Below are 15,417 nucleotides of genomic sequence, written 5' to 3' on the forward strand. Positions count from 1 at the left end.
AAAAGTCATTTGAGCTTGAGGGCGTCTGTTGATTCTTGGATTTCAACATTTTCTAGACTTCTTGGATCATGTGTGTCATTGTTTTTGCATCCATAGTATCCTATCCATTATCTTCAGGCTCACTGTCTAATAGAGTCTGCATAGAGTCACTGCCAATTACATTATTTGCCCTTAACACTGGTGCAGATTTGAGATGAGACTGTGTATCTTTGCCTCGACCTTTCCCTTTCCGTGGATCCTTGAACCAATCCGGATAGCCAATCAACTTGAAGCACTCTGTTTTTATATGACCTCCCTTGCTACCATAATTGCAATATTTGTCCTCTTTACGTTCTGATTCAACATGTTTAGACTTCTCATTATTGAACCTAGAAGCAGAATAATTTGCAATCTCAAGAGGAGGTTGATCCATGGCAAGCTCCTTCTGTTTCTCAATCTTCAATATCATGGAAAAGACTTTGTTCACATTTGGCAAAGGCTCCATAAGCAATATCTGATTGATAACATGCTCGTATCCTTCATGTAAGCCATTGAGAAATTGCATCAACATGTCCTCATCTTGTATATCTCGTATTTTCTTGAACGCATTACAAGTACATTCTTTCACGGCTCCACATTGACAATCAGGTAATGGTCGTAACAGACATATTTCATCCCATAACTTCTTTAAGACTGTAAAATAAGCACAAACAGTTTGATTACCTTGCATCGTAGAAGTGATCTGTCGTTTAAGACGGAATAACATCGGTGAGTTGTTTTCCCCAAATCTTTGCTCAAGTTCCTTCCAAAGTGATCTTGCCGATGTAGCAAAAGTGAAAGACTCCGAGAAATCCTTATGAATAGAATTAATAATCCAAGCAGTGACTAAACAATCATTTTCTTTCCATTCATCATATGCTGTAATATTAGTTTTCGGTGGAGGAGGATCATCAGAGTGAATGAATTTAAGCTTCTTCTTAACAGTTACTGCTCGCTCCATTGCATGACTCCAGGTAAAATAATTGCAATTAGTAAGAAAAGTGCGTACTAAAATCGCACCTGGATTGTCGTTGTTGCCGCAAGAATTTCCTCGGTTCATAGTGGATTGATGACTGAAATCGATAATAGGAATTTCTGGATTTGAATTGAATGTTTTGGAACCTGGATTAGGAGATTTGTTGTGTTCTTGGTTGAGATCGAGATCTTGATCTGAATCTGAAACTTCACGATCTGGATCTGAAACTTCACGATCGGAATTTTGAGTTTCTGAAAAACTAGGTATTGTATCTTCAAATTGTATAAACTGATCTTCGTCTTCTACTTCATAATCAGAAATGAAGCTTGATTGAGATTCAGATTTAGATTTTTTTCCCTTTCTCTTCTTCTTCTTAACCATGCTCTGATACCATATAAGTCTTCATGTATCAAGAAGAAAAGAGAAAGTATATTTAGAAAAAGGTAAGTGTTAAAGTACATCCTACATCCTTATATAAGGAAAATATAGAACATTCTAGATACAATACAACAGTACCTATTATTATTTAGTTTTTACACATGCATTTCATCTTGCACGTGTAGTCTTCTAACAATAATATCATAAACCTTTATATTATATTATGGGGGTGCCGCTATGGTTACTTTGTTTTTTACAAAGTACCGTTACTTGGTGTGGTTTTCACCATTGGATTAATTTTATGCTCCATCATCCAATGGTGAAAACCACACCAAGTAACAGTACTTTTTAAAAAATAAAGTAACTATGGTACTTTGTAAAAAACAAAGTAACTATAGCGAACACCTATATTATGGTGGTTCTAAATACTATAAGATACTTCATAGTACTTTACCATACTTCACATTATTTATTTGACATCATCCTACCTTATTAACACCACATCTAACGAGAGTGTAAAATAAAATATTTAAACCAAATGAGTTCATTGTTTTACTTTAGGACTAATTACTAATCTAACCCATTTGAAGGATTCATTAACATATTTGATACATTTTCTTTCTATTTTATCAAATCAGACATTTTCATCAATTCTAGACAAAAATACTCTTACTTTTATATAACACTAGTATTGTGCCCGCACTTTGCGCGGGAGGATAATTTTTTGTACAACATTTTAACATTTTTTAAATTTTATATCATTTACACATACTGATATTAATATTTAGTTTTAAAATAATTTAAATTTACAAATCTATATATCTATATAAAACAGTAACGATGGAACTGAGGTGTCACTTCCTCCTTTTTTAGTGATAAAAAATTTAATATATATTTATCAATAAAAAGATTATTTTATCCGTACTATATCTAAGAGTTGTACAAAATTTAAATTAATCCCTAAAATCTCTCTAATTCTCTACATATTTATATATATAATATAAAACAGTAACGATGGAACTGAGGTGTCACTTCCTCATTTTTTACTGATAAAAAATAGAATATAATATATAATATATTAATTTTAATTCTAATATTATATTTATCTATAAAAAGATTATTTAATCCGTACTATATCTAAAAGTTCTACAGAATTTAAGTTAATCTCTAAAATCTCTCTAATTCTCTACATATCTATATTATATAATATAAAACAGTAACGATGGAACTGATGTGTCACTTCCTCCTTTTTTAGTGATAAAAAATTTAATATATTAATTTGAATTATATTATTATATTTATCTATAAAAAGATTATTTTATCCGTACTATATCTAAAAGTTCTACATAATTTAAATTAATCCCTAAAATCTCTCTAATTCTCTGCATATCTATCTATATATAATATAAAACAGTAACGATTGAGATGAATCAGTGCATCGCACGGGCCAAAGACTAGTTGTAAATAAATTAACATACATATCTTTATAATTGCTTGATAATAGGTTTTGGAAGTTGTTGAAGTTATAATCTATTGAGCATGTTGTGATGTTTGCAAGGGCATTCCTTTCTGTTCTTGTATAATATTTTTTCTATATAATTTTGGAATTTTAAAATATTTACTACACTTTATGACGATGTTTTTCAATTAAATTCTAGCTCTCCTCAAAATTCTTTTTTTCGTTCTTTCAAAAATCTTTGATAAATCCATGAATTTGAAATAAGCATGTCTTATTGTTTTTAAATTTTATTTGGTTTATATAGTAGTTTGAGGGTTTAAATATTGTGTTAATTATTGCAACGAAAAATTAAATGTGTTATATTTTTTTAGTTCTATTGGTTTTAATGTTATTTATTAAAGTTAAATGACTGGAATTTGAAAAGATTCTTACATATTTTTTATCGTTATATACTTTTTTTTCACTGGTATATTTTGTAAGTTATTTTATTACATCTATTAAATATAAATAATTACGTTGGTTTTAATGTTATTTATTAAAGTTAAATGAATGGAATTTGAATGGATTTACATATTTTTTTGTCAATGTGTTATAAAAAAAATTTCAGTTATATATTAGATTAGATATAATTTTTATAATTTTTTATTACTATTTTGACAATTAATGAAAAAGGCCTCTATAACTCTCCTACTTAATTTCTCTACGCTTCCGTTATTATATATAATATAGATATAGAATTCATCACTGAAAATGACAAAGAAACTTAAAATGGTAATAGCGACAAAACATGATTTATAATTGAAATAAAATTCATTGTAAGTATAATATTTCAATACCTGTTTAATTATTTTCTTCAATATGTCTCCAACTTCAATAAACAACTATTGTGTGAAATTTTATATCTGTTCGTACCAAAAAATGTATAAAAATAAAAAATTCAATCCATATCAGTTAGATAAATCCAAATTAAAAAAATCAGTAGACTTCATGAGGTTCTGAATTTGAAAAATTAATCTAAATCCAATTAAACATAATAATTGAGTTCATATAAAGCCGAAAATTCATATTTTGGTCAGAGTTAACAATCGAAACGATACACATAGCAAATTATATTAAAAATGAATAAAAACATACAAACATTTATTTATTTATTTTGAAAAAAAAAACAAATAAAAAAGAAAACATAGATAAGACAGGGAGATGAGTGGAACAACACAATTGCGAACAAAATAACTATTACACATGAAAAAAATCAAATAATTACCTTCGAAAACATAACGCTTTCCTGTATTTTCTGACACATTTGCTTTTCCCGATTTCAGTTGTCTACGCCTCTTCTATTTCCATCTGATTTCTTCAATTGGAGATATCAAAGTCTAAATTCTTCCAATTCTTGAAAAAAAATCTATTAATACGGTTTATCAATGGAAACCGTTCTTAAATATATCTGAATCTCTTAATGAAGTAAGAAAAAAAATTATAAAACTATATTATTTGAAGTAAGAACAAAATTATAAGATTAAGAACAAAACTACTACGTAATCAAAATTAAAGGAGGTCTTTGATTTTCGGTGGCCAATTAATATAATGATGGAATACTTTTGACATTGAAGATTGATATCAGGAAAGCTTTTGGCACCATTGATTGGAATTTTCTTCTGTCTGTTCTTGAATCTTTTGGGTTTTCTTTGCAATTTAGAAGTTGGATTTTGGAAATGCTTCGGTCTGCTCGTATGTCAATTTCTTTTAGAGGAGGTAGCAAGGGCTACTTTGGCTGCTCGTGTGGGGTTCGGCAAGGGGATCCTCTTTCTCCAATACTATTTGGTATTGCAGAAGACTTCTTTAGTCGTTGGCTGGCCAAGTTGGTGGGTGAAGGCAAATTTCAACCCATGGTTTATCACAACACTACTCCTTTTCCTTCTAACCTTTTATATACAGATGCTATGTTAATCTTCGGCATGGCTACTCTTAAAAATATGAAGCGTGTCAAGGAACTTTTCAACTTTTATGCTGCCACATCGGGTCAGACGGTTAACGGGGATAAATCTGCAATTTATTTTGGTAACAACATTTCCATTCGGTGTAGGAATCGGCTAACCAATATTCTGGGTCTTCGTGTTGCTCAACTGCCGTTTAATTATCTTGGGCTGCCAATTTTTCAGGGGGCGCCAAGGGCTCGCTATCTACAACCGCTTATGGATCGTTTCCTTGCTAAATTTAGTCTCTGGAAGGGGCGGTCGCTCTCGTTAGCGGGAAGGCTAACTCTGATAAAATCTGCATTAACGAGTGCTCTTATTCACTCACTTATGATTTACAAGTGGCCTTCCTCTCTCATCACTAAGATTGCTAAAACACTCAGAAACTTTCTTTGGACTGGGGACAAGGATCAGAGAAAGCTTTTCACTGTTAAATGGAAGAAGTGCTGTGAATCGTATGAATTCGGGGGGCTTGGTATCAAGGATATCGGTTTATTCAACAACTCTCTTCTTGGCAAGTTCAACTGGGATTTGATTAAAACAAATGGTTTTATCCCTTCTTTGTTGTGAAATCGTTTCCTTTATCACTCCGGTATGCCCAAGCGCTATATTTCAAACTCTTCAGTTTTGGTTTCTGTTCGACCAATTTATGAGCAGATTAATTTGGAGGTGAGTTGGTGGTTTGGAGACAATTCTGATTTGAATTTCTGGACGGACTCTTGGATTGCCCCGACGGCTGCAAATCAGCTTGGCATCTCGGCAAATATACAGCGCAAGCTTTATGATCCACTTCACTTCTTTCGCGCTGATGATTCCTGGACTAATATACATCGCCTTCCTGGTCCTGTCCAATTGAACATCCAGAGAGTTTTTGGCAACCGGGACGAAAAAGATACTTGTGTGTGGAAGCCGACTATGTCAGGTATGTATACTGCCAAAGAGTTTTATAGCTCATTCTGCAACAGCACTCCGATTGAGTGGAGCAAATTCCTCTAGAATGCCTTTGTGCCGCCTAGACGGTCTGTCACCTGCTGGTTAGTGATTCATAAGAAAATTGTAGTACAAACCAATTTACAAGTATGTGGTTTTTTACTTGCTTCGAGATGTGAGCTGTGTAAATGTCATATTGAATCAATTGATCATCTTTTCGTCACATGCCCAGTGTCGAATAGCCTATGGAATGTTGTCTTCTCTGTTTTCGGCATTCACCGTAGTAGTATTCTGACCTTTGGGAGTCTTTTCTGGGATATTAGAACTGTTCGTTTACATATCTCTATGAGAAAATGGTGGAATTTGGCTGCTATAACTGTTGTTTGGTACATTTGGTACATCAGAAATATGGCTATTTTTGAAAAGGATCTCCCTTCAATCCAATTCCTCCAAAATCGCCTTCATTTTTACATTCAGTAACCTAAATGAATTGTCAATTTGTCGAGCCGTGCTAGGCCCGATCATTGTTCGTTGGTGCCCGCCACCGTCGAATTGGATAAAAGTTAATACCGATGGTGCTGCGGACGGTGCACTGGGTATCGCCGGGGCTGGTGGGATTTTCAGAAACTCTCGTGGGTTTGTTATTGGCTGCTATGCTATTAACCTCTCTAGTTCCTATGCACATATTGCTGAGTTATCTGCCATTACTTTCGCAGTAGAATCTGCCTGGGAATGGGGGTGGCACAATCTTTGGATTGAATCGGACTCCGCATATGCGGTGGATATGCTAAACGGAAAGATTTCTATGGCTCCCTAAAAAATTAGACAGGACTGGCTTCAGTGTCTATCTAGGATCTTGAATATGAATTGCAGAATCTCTCATATCTATCGAGAGAGTAATCAGGTGGCGGATCAGCTTTCTCGTTTTAGCAAATCAGCTTCGGCTATTACGTGGTGGCATTCGGCTCCTCATTTTTTTCAACTATTTTTGACGACCTTTGTAATGTTGCTCATGTTCGGTCTCCTTAATTTCGTTGTTTTGAACCTTTTCCTTTTTCTTTCTCTCTCTTTGTAATTTTTCTTTCTTTTTTTATTAATAATATCTCGGGTTGATTTGGTGTGTTAGGGGTGCCAACCTAGTTGGGATGTCTAGCCACTTAATCGTGTCCCAATCTTTCATGCAAAAAAAATGATGAAATACTATAGATCATGCTTTATATATAGGTTTATTTGTGACTTTTGGATTTCTTTACTTAGTGTTTTTCATCTTCTTGTAACTCATACTTTGTTTTATTCCTTTAATTAATGTACTAATAATAATTGACAATAAAAAATGTGTTAATATAATATTTATGATATAGAGATAATAAAAGTTCATTAACTCGTTTATTTATTTTTCAAAAAAAACTCATTTATTCTTTTTGATCCAATGATGCCAACTAAGCCAAAAAGGCTCTAAAACACGTCTTGTAAATTCTCTCTGCTTCAGCTATTATATATAGTATAGATACCTTCTTGTTAATAATAGTATAATTAAGACAAGCTAAGGATAATAACAAAGTCTTATTAATGAAGCTTTTGTGAAGAATGTGGCAATGCCCTTCCTCTCTTTGGGTTTGTCTTCTTTGTGGGAAGTATCGTAAAGACAAAATTTTTGGGGGCCCCAGGGAGAGAGTTGTCAATTGTTCTTTTCTTTGGAAAGGGCTTAGCACTGCGTTTGCAGAGTTCTGTTCGGGGGTTGGCTTGGAGGTGGGTAATGGCAAATCCATCAACTTCTGGAATGATATCTAGATTGGAGACAACCCGTTATTAGAAGTGTGTAGTTCCCCTCCGCCTAGTAATATCCTTAATTGGAGGATCGCCAATGTGGTTGACTCTGAGGGGGACTGGATTTGGTCTAAGTTTGACACTTTTTTTAGCCTGGATACCCTCCTTAGAATTAGAGAAGTGAAGATAAGCAATAAGGATGAAGATATAGATAGTCAACGCTGGGCCCTGACTAATAATGGAGCATATTCCTGTAAATCTGCCTTTGAAGCTTTTAACCATAATAGGTCCGCTCCTCTCTCTGAAACTTGGAAAATAATTTGGGCCTTAAAAACCCCTTACCGCATTAGGAGTTTCCTGTGGCTGGGGGTTAAGGATAGACTGCTTACTAATTCGGATAGGCATAGACGGCATCTGATGGAGTCTGGAGCTTGCAGTAGATGCAGAGGCTATGTTGAAACTTTGTGCCATGCTCTTAGGGACTGCCCTAAGAGTAGAGAGGTGTGGAGGAAAACTCTTCCCCACCACCTTCTTTCTTCTTTCCTGGCCCACTCTGAGCTTGACTGGTTTTTTGATGGAGTTAGTGGGAAGTTACTGGCTAACCTGGAGCATTGTGATATTTTCTTTGCTATCATTTGTCACCAGATTTGGAAGTGGAGGAACGAGGAGATTTTTGGAGATAAAACTGTTTATATTTCTAACTTAGTTGAGTTCTTCTCGGAAAAACTTTCAAATATTACTGAGAGTTTCAAAGGGGACTCCCTTGCTATGTCTACCCAGAAGAAAGTTGTCCACCTCCTTGGTTGGAGCAAGCCGAGAGAAGAGGTGGTGAAGTTAAATACGGATGGCTCTTGCCTCAATGATGGGAAGATTGTTGCTGGTGGTGTTCTTAGAGATGCTGGGGACGCCTAGCTGTCTGGGTTCACCCAGAACCTGGGGTTGGGTTCTTCCTTTTCAGCAGAGCTTTGGGGGATTCTCTCTGGCATAAAGCTTGCCAAGAGTCTGGGTTTGAAGATGTTATCTGTTGAATCTGACAACCTGGAGGCCATTAAAATGATTTCTGATAATCATGCTATTTGTTTAAATAGTCGAAACCTTATCAAAGCTATTAAAAGACTATATTCTTCCTTTGAGTTTATAGAGTTCAACCATATCTTCAGAGAGAAGAACCGGGTTGCAGATCGCTTGACAGTGGCTGGTCATGAGGGGATGTTGGGCGTGACAACCCTTTTTGATCCTCCTATTTTTCTCTCTTCTCTTCTTTTAGAAGATAAGATTAGGGTTAGCTTCCCTTGGCTTATCCCAGGTTAGGTTTTTTTTTGGTTTGGTTTTGTCATTTTCTTTTCCTGTTTCTACCAAAAAAATTATAATTGAAATAAACTTCATTATAAGTATAGCATTTCAATTCCTCTTTAATATTTTCTTCAATATGTCTCTAACTTCAATGAATAACTGTTGTGTGAAACTTTATATCTATTTGTACCAAAATGCATAAAAAAATAAAAAAAATATAATCCATATCAGTTAGATAAACTCAAACTAAAAAAAATGAGTGGATTTCAACAGGTTCCGAATTAAAAAAATTAATCTAACTTCAATTAAAACTAACAATTGAGTTCATATAAAGCCGAAAATCTAAATTTTAGTTAGAGTTAACAATCGAAACGATAACACCTAGAAACATATACTAAAAAAGAATGCAAATATATAAAATCTTTATTTTAGTCATTTTGAAAAAAAAAGACAAATAAAAAAGAAAACATGGATAAGGTAGCGAGAGGTATGGAACCTGGATAGCGACAGAAATGGAATTTCATCTCTAAAAGATGAAACTATAACATCTATTGTTTAATAAAAATTAAACAACACAATTGAGAACAAAAATAATTACAACATATGAAAAAAATCGAATAATTACCTTGAGAAAAATAATAATTTCTTGTAATTTTTGACACCTTTGTGTTTTCCGATTTTAGTTGTCCATGCATCTTCTATTTCTATCGGATTTTTTCAATTATAGATATTGGTTTGGAAAAAAAAACAAATAAAAAAGAAAATATGGATAAGGTAGCGAGAGGTATAGAACCTGGGTAACGACATAAATGGATCTGAAAGATGAAACTATAACAATTATTGTTTGATAAAAAATAAAACAACAACACAATTGAGAACAAAATAACTACAACATATGAAAAAAATCGAATAATTACCTTCAGAAATATAATACTGTCTGTCATGGCCAATGAATATAATGATGGAATACTATCTATCATGCTTTATATAGAAGTTTATTTGTGACTTTTAGATTTCTTTTGCTATGTGTTTTTTTTTTATCTTTATGTAACTCTTCCTGTCTTTTATTATTTTAATTAATAAGGTAATAATTGTTCAATATATTATAAATATAAATTTGTTATTTTTAATTAATTAAATCTTTTTTATTTTGATTTTATACTACGTTGACAACTCATAAAAAAATACTTCTAAAACACTTCTCCTTATTTCTCTCTGCTTCCGCTATTATATATAGTATAGATAACCTCCTCCAATACTACAAAAAAAACACTTTTACCGACGGTTTTTTGCTACAGTACCGTCGCTATATATGTTAGCAGCGGTTTGAAAACCCGTCGAAAAAGTGTTGTCATTGCGGCTGTTGCTACATTTAGCGACGGTTTTACTACAGCGTTGGGGTAAGGTTTTCTATTAGCGACACCTTCTAATGGCGGTTTAAACCGCCCCTAGAATCGATTTTCATAAAAAAAAATTACGACAATAATTTGATTGGTAATCCGTCGCTAACATTTTAGTGTCCAAATTTAAATTGTACTGACAAAATGGTTTCTGATCAGTAATACCATACATCTGATACAAATTTAAATTTAGTGTCCAAATATAAATTGTGCTTCCTATTTATCAGATTCAAAAAATTCTACTCATACAAATACGTGTATAGTACAACAATAATATCAAAATTCGATTAAATACATACCACGGCCTAAAGGATTCTCTAACTCAACAACCTCTCTACATCCCAAAGCAACTACAAAAGCAAAGGTAATTACAAAAGGGTTATGAAAGTTAATGTTGAGGTGCAAATGGTAATAGGATAGATCATGTTTGGCTCAGTGAAATCCTACTGATAACTATTTTCCTATTATCTGGAATTGATTCACTAGTGTGGCGGTGTCTTGAGTAGTCTTGAATATGCCTTTAGATCTACAAAACAAAATCAACCAAATAAGAATAAGAAGTAAGGCTATGGAAGAGCACCATGCAAAATTTGAAATGTAAGGCTATTAAAAGTACTTGGCCTGATAAAAAAAAAAGCATATAGAATAAATTAAGATTGGCTAAATCAATCACAAAAAGAAGCAAATTTAGGCATATAGGCAAACCTTGAGGGAAAACAAGGGCCCACAGTCATATATATCTCCAAGCTCTTCTCAATCTATAAACCACAAGGAGAAAAATGCATTAATAGACCTTAGAAATTTGACAGAATCCACAGCAAACTAACATAAAATTGCATGAAAATGGTCAAATCATTGACTAGAGACCAAAACCTATGAAGCAAGCAAGAAAACTAGATCTGATGCTACATATGCAACTTTCATCTTTCTCAATTTTATTTATGTGTTTTCTACCACTCATCATTCATATTATGTTCAAATGGAGTGTACAAATTTATATTCCATCAAGGTTTATTTCAATTAGATAACATTTCATAAAATACTAAGTATTTCAATTAGATAACATTTCATAACATTTCATAAAAGAGAGGAATGAAGAACGAAGACACGTTTACAATTCCCGCTCCCTAAAAGCACATAAACAGAACTGGCAGAACGAGATAGAGAGAGAAAGCTTACTAATTGCAAAGTTGTTCTGCCGATATGCTCTTCAGGCAGCCATGACAGAGATTCAAGTTTCTCCTCCACCTTTGAAAGTTCTCCAGCAAGCTGTAGGATGGCAAACACGAAGAAGCAGAATGAGAATCAATTCAAATCACATATTATAAAAATTGAATTGCATAGAAAGTATCTTCATGGATTTTCGTGATCAATTACTTATAATTTGTAGAAGTTTGTAAAAGATACTTATAACAGATTAAAAAAAAAAAAGGGCGGCCCGGTCGCATTACGCGTCCCCGCTGAGCGAGGGTCCGGGGAGGGGTCCCACCACAAGGGTGTATTGGGAGCAAGCCTTCCCTTGCCAATTTAATTAGCAAGAGTCCGCTCCTAAGACTCGAACCCGTGACCTCAGGTCACACGGCAACAACGTTTTACCGTTGCGCCAAGGCTCGCCCTCAATTTAGAAATAAAAAATTAGAGACTCAATCCACCAAATTCGAAAAGATTGGGGCCTCATATGCTTTTTACCTATGTAATTATATTCTGTTGATTTCTGATTCCTATAGTATCTATGAATGCTCAAATTATTTCTTATCTTTCTTAATCACAAAATTGTTCAAAATAATTGCACCCTTATCAAATTCAATAAAATAAAAGGCTTAATACATACGGAGCCCCCTGTACTTGACAATTTTTTTCATTTTACCCCCTAAACTCAAGGGACAACCTATTGACCACCTAAACTCCCCAAAAGCCACCCAATTTATCCCCTCATCACATTTGACCGTGAAATATTATGTCCCGTAAATTACACGCGCTTGACTTTGATCCACGTGGCATTCTCGACTTAAAATACAATTGCCATGTCAGCAATGTTTCTGAAATGACGTTTTTTTCCTTCTTCCACTGAAAGAGTAGACGCTTCAGTTCTCCATTGGAGCCATTTTCATTATCGATCAGACACAATGGAAGCAAATGTCCATCGATTCCTCTCTTCATTTCACTTTCTTTCTCCATGCTTCTAAAGCTCCATTATTTCCGATCGTGAGTTAGGGTTTCTGGGCTATAGCGTATACTGGTTTTGAACGCGGACTGGTTTTCATCGTGAACTGGTATTGATCGTGGACTGATGTCATTTGTGAGTTAGGGTTTATTGGATTCAGATACGAAGCTTAAATCCTTCATACAGGTTAGTGTTGAACTTTACCTTATCATATTCATATTACTTTGCTTGGATGATATTTTGGATGATATTAGCTTTTATCAGTAGGTTTTTTTTGTGATATTTTCTGAACTCTGAGGGCAAATGATAAAGGGAGAAAAGAATATATGCATGTGAGTTCAGTTGTCAACTGATATGGCTACTTTTAGTTGCTTTTGCTGTGATGGGTACTTTTTTATCAATTGATTTGTCTGTTTATGTCAAAGAATCTTATAGTTTTGCTTTTTTTTTTGTATTTGTCAGCTATCAAAATGGGGGATGTAAGTGTATTTTTACATCATGGTGGTAGGACAGTGCTATGTGAGAGTGGTTTCAAATATGTGGGTGGTGTTGTTGAAGAATATAATTAGGTTGACATGGATAGGTTAGCAGTGCTTGATCTGTTCTGGTTTGTGTGGGATTTAGGATACAAGAGATGTGGGTCTTTGTACTACAAATATGGTAGGAGTGGTGAGTTAAAGATACTTGGTAATGATAGGGCCCTAATGGAAATGTTTACCTACAAGGGCAATACGAATATTACTGAAGTTTATGTGGACAAAACTGAAGATGCACAGCCTTGTGGGACCCTGGATCCTAATGTGAAAGTGGAAGTAATAGCTGGGATGAGTAGTAACAATGTCCCTACACATATGGAGCCTTTAAATGGGGAGGATGTGCAAACAGATATACAAAAAGAAGGAGTTAATGTGCAACCAGATCTAGAAAGAGAAGAAGCCGAAGAAGTGAATGAAGTACAAGAAGGGGAAGAAGTGAATGAAGGAAAAGAAGTGAATGAAGGAGATGAAGTTGTAGGAGTTAATGGTCAACCAGATCTAGAAAGAGAAGAAGTTGAAGAAGTGAATGAAGTACAAGAAGGGGAAGAAGGGCAAAAAGTGAATGAAGAACAAGAAGTGAATGAGGGAGAAGAAGTTGCGGGAGTTAATGTGCAACCTGAAGGGGAAGAAGTTGAAGACAGTGGTGAATCTTCAGACGAAGAATATGCAGATGGGGAAGTGGAATCAGAGACTGAGTCAGAGCCTGATTCATATGTAGGCGAAGTTGATGTTGAGGCCATCAACTATGAATCTGAAGGAAGTCAGTGTGCAGAAGAACTAGTTGAAGTGAGGCAGAGTCGTGTAAGTCAACAGAGAGATAGATCCAATAGGAAAAGGCCAGCGCCACCTTTTGAAGTTCAACTTGGAGCTTTAGGCACAGATAAAGGGCTAGAATCTGAAGTAGAACAACAACCTAGGGATGGACTACTCGGTGGTGATGAGGAGTACATTGGCTCCTCAGATGTAGACAGTTTTGTCTCTGACACTGAAGATGAAGATGGACCCCATAGGAGGAGATGCAAAAGAGTTCACTATGACCCAGATACTGAAGTACCAATGTTTCAACTTGGCATGGTATTCAAAAGTGTATACCAATTTAGAGAAGCTTTGCAGAAATATGCAGTGAATCGGGGTGCAAAACTGAAGAAGAAACCTAATGATTGGGATAGAGTTAGGGCTAGATGTCGTGGAGTAAGGTGTAAATGGCAGATTTTGGCTAGCTTGGATCGTAAAAGTAACAATTTCATTGTGAAGACTTACATACCTACACATCACTGCGAGAAGACTAACAGGAACAGATTATGTGATTCTAAGTTCATTGCTCAACATTTCAAAGGGATAATACAGGACACACCAAACATAAGATTGTGGAGATTACAGGAAATTGTGAAGGCTACATGATTACAAGGATGAAATCCTAAGGTCCAATCCTGGTTCAACCTGTGTCATCCACTATGACACCAAAGATTTACCTCCTAAGTAGATTTTTAGAGGAATTTACATTTGTTTCAAGGCAATGAAAGAGGGATTCAAAGCAGGTTGCAGAAAGCTCATAGGAATGGATGGTTGTTTTTTAAAGGGTGTGTGTAAAGGGCAGCTCCTGTCTGCAATAGCAAACGATGGAAATTCACAAATGTATCCAATAGCTTGGGCAGTGATAGACCATGAGACAAAAGACACTTGGAAGTGGTTCTTGAAGTTGGTCTTTAGTGATTGTTGTCTTTAGTGATTGTGGTCTTTAGTGATTGTGGTCTTCAATGCCTTGTTTTGTGGTCTTTAGTGATTGTGGTCTTTAGTGATTGTGGTCTTCAATGCCCTGTTTTGTGGTCTTTAGTGATTGTGGTCTTCAATGCCCTGTTTTGTGGTCTTTAGTGATTGTGGTCTTCAATGCCCTGTTTTGTGGTCTTTAGTGATTGTGGTCTTCAATGCCTTGTTTTGTGGTCTTTAGTGATTGTGGTCTTTAGTGATTGTGGTCTTTAGTGATTGTGGTCTTTAGTGATTGTGGTCTTTAATGACCTGAAAATGTGTTAACATGTTGATACAGGGCTTGATTCCAGCTATTCAAGAAGTCTTACCTGCTGTCTGTCATAGGATGTGTGCTAGACATGTTCTAGCTAATTGGGGAAAGCAATGGAGGGGGGTTGAGAGGAGACAATGTTTTTGGAAGGTGTGCAAGTCCACATTTGAGGCGCAGTTAAAGGATAATCTGCAGGAGTTGAACACTTTGGGTGGGAAAAAGATTGTTAGTGATTTGTTGAATTATGATTTAGAGAGATGGTGTAGGGTGTACTTTAGTATGGATAACAAGATCGATGTGGTGGACAACAACATGTCTGAAATGTTTAATGGATGGATTCTAGCTGCTAGGCACAAGACTATCATATCAATGCTTGAAGAGATTAGGATCAAGTGCATGCACAGGCACATTGAGATGAGGGCGTTTTGTGAGAATAAATGGATTAGTGACATATCTCCTATGGCGTTAAAGTGTCCTATGGCGTTAAAGTGTCTAACCCGCAA

This window comes from Euphorbia lathyris, chromosome 1, assembly GCF_963576675.1.
Source record: "Euphorbia lathyris chromosome 1, ddEupLath1.1, whole genome shotgun sequence".
In the NCBI taxonomy this organism is placed as follows: Eukaryota; Viridiplantae; Streptophyta; class Magnoliopsida; order Malpighiales; family Euphorbiaceae; genus Euphorbia; species Euphorbia lathyris.